Source organism: Haemorhous mexicanus, chromosome 4 (assembly GCF_027477595.1).
Source record: "Haemorhous mexicanus isolate bHaeMex1 chromosome 4, bHaeMex1.pri, whole genome shotgun sequence".
Lineage (NCBI taxonomy): Eukaryota > Metazoa > Chordata > Aves > Passeriformes > Fringillidae > Haemorhous > Haemorhous mexicanus.
Genome location: NC_082344.1, coordinates 26,700,980 through 26,706,979, shown reverse-complemented (window position 1 = coordinate 26,706,979; position 6,000 = coordinate 26,700,980).

The window sequence follows — 6,000 nt, the reverse complement described above, 5'->3', positions numbered from 1 at the left end:
GAAAGCAGGGAATAGTGACACAGAGTGCTCCTCTGGAGTTCGCTATTCACAAAAGCCAACCAGGGGACAAGGTGTTTGTAAAAGTGTGGAAAGAGGCACCGCTCTCTCCTCACTGGGAAGGCCCTTTTCTTGTCCTCCTGACAACAGACACGGCCATTCGGACAGCGGAGAAGGGCTGGATGCACGCGTCTAGGGTGAAGAAAGCCAAGCAGCAGGAGGAAACCCCTGACAGGAGGGTCACTTCTTCCACCGGCAACTTAAAGATCCGACTCCAACGTCCTCATAAATGACCAACAAGGAGCGGATCAGTTGTATACTGTCAGATTGTGTATGCTATCTGTTCGTGCACTTTAAGTGTGAATATTGTCAAGGGGTTTTTGTGATCCATTGCAGAAGGGGGCAGAGGCCGAAAGGACTGTGCACCCAGTGTTTCGAGGAAGAGCTTGAATTGACTGACCATATCCTGACCTTAGCCACCACTCTGGGTATCATTGAATTAGATTCTCAGGAGTGGTTTCGCATTTTTCAAAATGGGGTGCGTGGGAAGCTTAGATCTCAAGCAGAAATCTTGGATGTGGAGTGCCGGAAATCCATCAGGGTGCCTTGCAGTTCTGATGCAATCAGGGTGTCTCGGTGGGGCGCCTTTAAGAGGCGGTATGCGGCTAGGTCCAAGGGCGTCTTCCCTGAAGAGTACTCCTGCTGCTGCAAAGATGGTCTTCCTCTCCGCTGGTGGCACCCCAGGGGGCGGAGGCAAAGGCAGAGGAGTACGCCTAGTGGGAATCCTGATTGGCCTGAGCCTAGTCATGTGTGGGATGCAGAGTCTGAGCACTGAGATCCTGAGGAACAACGGAAGCGAGAGCTCCGTGGATGAGTGCAGAAAGTGCACTCAAGTGGTCCCAGTCGCAGGGGACGGGGGACACTCGGCATACCAAGCCCCAGAGGACTGTCTCATGGGAACTGGCAGGTGCTGTTGGAGGAATGGCACTCAAAATTATATGAATTGGAGATCGGGACTTGGCGTATCAATCCCAAGGCTGGGTTAAGGAACGGACAGTCAAATGGTCACAGATCTCAAAGGAGAAAATGAAACATGGAACAGATGTCAATCCCCATTTGTAACCAGTGTAATTGAACCATGTGGGTCGGGGGGAAGACAGAATCTATTTTCATTGCATATCACCAGGTGAACCCACTGTGTTATGATAACGCAAGGCTGGAAAAATGCACGATGAATGGGAAAATGTACTGGGTGACCAAGAATACGAAATTTGACAGTAAGATTACCCGGAACAAAGACCCGCTCATACTGGACCTGGCACTGGCAAACGATGACAGGGTGTGCCTACAATATGCTAGGGTGGTTTGTTTTGTGAATGACAAAGATAACGAGGATCCTGAGGGAAAAATGAAAGAAATAACTCAGGAAATGAAATGAAGGGGGTCAGAATCGAGGAGACAGAGGAACAATTAAAAACATTAGGCGAACAGTACGAAGTATTGGAAAAACAATATGCTGATGGGGAGTTACCTTCCCCAGACAGGAACCTGTTCATTCGTTTAATACAAGAAATCACAACGGAATTGGGTTTGTCGAACTGTTGGATTTGTGGGGGGCTGAAATCTGCTGAAAAATGGCCTTGGAAAGGGTAAGGTTCGGCTCCAGAACAAGTCTTGAATGGGACAGTCTGAGGGTCTCAAAATTGGTACAGAGACCCGAGGGGTGGGTTTTGGATCAAAGGGTCATTAGCACAATCTGTGTCAGTTGGGAGGGAAGCGAGTATGCCAAAATGGTGGGATATACTCCGTGTGTGTCTACTCTGACAGGGAATTCTGATTCAAAAAGCAAGGTATGGCTCCCTGCCCCTCCTCTGGGGTATTGGAGCCTGAAAAATGATACAAATTGTGAGTGGGACGAAAGAATAGGGTTATGCTGGGTCCAAAGTCCAGGAGCCAACCCTTTACAATCCTTGGAAAGTGTGAGGGAATAATGGGGAGACCCGGGGCTTTTAAATGGAAAGCCCCGGATGGAGTTTATTGGATCTGTGAAGAGAAGGCATACAGTGAATTACCCCCAGGGTGGAAAGGGTCTTGCACTTTAGGGATGATCAGACCAGGTTTCTTTACTCTCCCAAGAACAAAAAGCAATCTGTTAGGGGCTCCGTTATACGAGACCTCGAAAAGGGAGAGGAGGAGTCTGAAGAAGATGATACCGGTGATAAGCGGTAAACAAGCTTTGGGGGAGGAAGAGTGGCCAGTGGCAGGAATAATCGATTATTACGGGCCGGCCACGTGGGCACAAGATGGAAGCTACGGGTATAGGACTCCGATCTACCTACTGAACAGGCTGATTAGACTGCAAGCAGTTATGGAAATTGTATCAAACCACACCTCAGAAGCCCTGGATTTACTAAGTCGGCAGCACACTCAGCTGAGAGCCTTTGTGTACCAGAATCGAATAGCATTAGACTATTTGCTGGCTGAAGAGGGAGGGGAAGTGTGTGAAAAATTTGATGAGTCAGAATGTTTTATTGAGATTGATGGATATGTGGAAACCATAAGAGGTTTTGCAGCTGAAATAAAAATGGTGGCCCATGTCCTGGTCCAAAAATGGAATTCTATTTTACAGTCCTCATGGTGGGACAAGCTATTTGATGGAGCATGGTGGAACAAAGTGATATTTCTTGTGCTCTGTTCAGTAGACAGGATCCTATTCCTACCCTGTCTGATTCCATGTTTTATCAGACTGATCCACTCCGTGGTCTGGGGAATGCAGATTGCAATAGTTCCCATAGACTCGGAGGGAGCTTCCGGAGGTGACACATCCAAGATCATGAGGTTGGGAGAAAGAAAGTATGCCAGCAATGCTGCAGAGGCATTGACAAGGTTTGAGAAACAAAACACTGAAGAAATGGGTAATGTAGTATATCAGGGCATCCCACAAGGGGAGTACCGAATAGTATAAAAGTACTCCGTTTGTGAAGGACCCTCAATGGTGAAGGGTAGAAATAGAAATTTTAAGCATAAATTAAATTGGTAAAATAAATGGGGGGGGATTGTAGTATATAATATAGATCGTTCATACTATATAGGTGTATAAAATATTGTAAAGATCCAACATATGCTTCTGACTACCATAAGCCGAAGGCAGAGTTCCTGGACATCGTCCAGATAAAACCAGGTTTTCTACTGCTCTGGCTGGGAGCAAAGTCCATGCACGTATTTCCCGGACATCATTCAGATAGCATCGAGTCCGTTAACGTGTGAATGAAACCTTCCTGGGCAATGAGTACCAATTTCCCAGGAATGTCAGACACCCATGAGAACCTGCACCTAGATAGATTGCATCAAAACCTGTGACATCCCTGCTACATGTGAAAGAAGGCTACCCCGGAAAGCTCAGACGAGCCATTTGGACTTCTGGACTAACTTTTGTATATGTTTGAATCTGTATAGCCCCAGTTATACATATGAAGGGACATAGAGTAGTCTGCTGTCATCTCTGCCTCAGGCAGAATAAATGGTACATATGCCAGCTGCGAGAGGGAGTCGGGGTGAACCGCCTCGGGGACGCTGACACTGTCAGATGAATCCAGGGCTCACCCAGCGCCGACTCCAGGGGTTGACACCATCTTAGCTGTGGTGGTTTTTCGCAATTCTATTTTTGTTGTCAATCTAAAAAATTTTTATAAATTTTTTTTTATAAATTTGGCTACCCATCTGATCATTTACAACATAAAATATAGTAGAGAATAAATAAATCCTTCTTTTTGGTAACTTTTTTCTCCTGTTATTATTCTTCCAAGAAATGCATTAGGGGGCAGCAGAGCCATATGGAGACCAAAGTCAGAACTCTATTCCACAGTTTTGTTACGAATTGTGGTTTTTGTGGATGTTGTTGCCTGCATACAAGGCATTGTTTTTTCTCAATACTAAATAAGCAAAAGGAATAGTGTAATCAGAGCAATTCTCATGATTGCTGAGCAGAGCTTGCACAGTGTCAAGGCCTTTTTTGATTCACTTATCACTCTTTATCACTCTGTTAGAGAGAAGGCTGGGGGGGCACAAGGGATTGGGAGGGGTCACACAGCTGGGACAGCTTGCCGAGGGGGATTAAAACAATGGAATACTGAAAATGTGGATGAGAGTGTGCGAATTTCCATCTGCAGTAAAGTTTCCATTTCTAGATTAGGATGCTTTCAGGTGGTATTTTAGCTACCTGTATGCTTCATCTCTTAGGGAAGGAGATATGAAATGTAAAGGGAGAAATGAAATGTAAACTCATAGAATATGCAACCGATTTTTTTTTATTGCAAAATTGTGTTTCTTTTGCATAATTTATTCAAAAAAGTTTTTTGAAATCTAGATTTAACTGATGATGTTGAAAGGCAGCTTGGCACGAGAATTAAAACAGCAATGTTGATCATTCCATCACTGTTGAAAATCTAAGAACTGGAAAATTTTCTTCTGTATTCTGGCGTATGTGCGTGCACAATAATTTCAGAACTCTTTGGTGGAGAGTCCTGTATGAATGCAAATTACTTTGTACATGTTATTGTTGTTAGAGAAGAAACACTGCCCAACACTGGGACCGTGGAGCTTAAAAAAACTGTAGGAGCAGGAAGGTTCTATCTGTGGTCCTGGAGACTGTAAGGTATCTCAGTCTTGATCTTTCAACATGACAGCTTTCAGGTAATTTATTTTCTAGAATGGTGGTACTTCTGAGGTAGTTATTCTCCATGAAAGGAAAAAGAAAATTTTTTAAGGATTTGGATCTTAGTTTCTCTACAATATTTATATCTTGATTTTTTTTTTAAATAAGCCTTTTGAGGACAAAAAGTAGTTCTTTTTCTGTCTCTCTAGGGAAATAATGAACACCTTTATGGGAAAAGATGGTCATCTTTCAAGACTCTAATTATTAGTTTCTATTTATGGAACTGACTCATAACCAGACCAAAGTGTTTAAGTGGGTCACTACTTTTCTAAATTAAGTCCTTACTGTAGATTATGTCAGCCTTTCTCTAACTACTGTTCTTTCTCATGAATAAGTTATAGAAATTTTACAGCACAGTTTTGATTCGCCTGTGTTTCTTGTTCAGTTCCTTTTTTTTTTTTCCTGTTTGTGTGTTTTATTTTTTTTTTTTTGGTGTTTCAGATTCATTGCCCTGTTTTAGTCAGTTTTCAGATAGAAATGCTTGTCTAGTTCTAGATTTTAATTTAAAGAGGCATAACTAAGGGTAGAAGGGAAAGCATTTAAATGATTAATTGGAGTCTATTAAACCTTTTTTTCTGTATCTGTTGGTCTTAATAAGATATTTTATTTTTCTTCATATGTTTCTGATTCTACTGTGGGTAGAGGTAATCATGCCTGAGTCTTGTCATCTTCCTGTTTCTCTTAGAATTAGACAATTTTTCATTATTTTCAAGGACCTATTTGCAAAGTTATGTTTATCAGCAGAAAGCATGCTGCAGATGCATGTTTTTCTTAGAAATTATTACAGAATCAATGGGCTCAGGTAATACTTCTTGTGAAACTGTTTATGAGCAATAATAGCCATCAAGAGCATCAGGACACACAGAAGAAAAGTGTTATGACCCCAAGGAGAGAAAGAGCTTTCCAACAGTCTGCAATCAGTTCTGTTTTCTAGGGGTTTTGACAGTGCTTTCTTGTAAGCAAAATACCCCATTTCATATTTTTGTTTACTATAAATTTGCTTAAATAAAAGCAGCAAGTAAACTTTAATAACTTAAGGAATTTTCACAGTTAAAATCTAATAGGACTACAAGAAACAACATGAAAAGAAGAAGCAATAAATAAGCTCATAAGTGGCTCATAAACTATGATGAGTGTTTTTATAGCACTTGCAACAGCTGGTTTGGCCTTATCTTCTCCCTGGAGAAGTGACAGCACATACTATTGGGTTGAATCCTTACTTTTATTTTACATAACTATTGCTTTTAGGCCAGAGCTCCTTCTTTGTGCCTTCAAACCTAAGTGTCCCC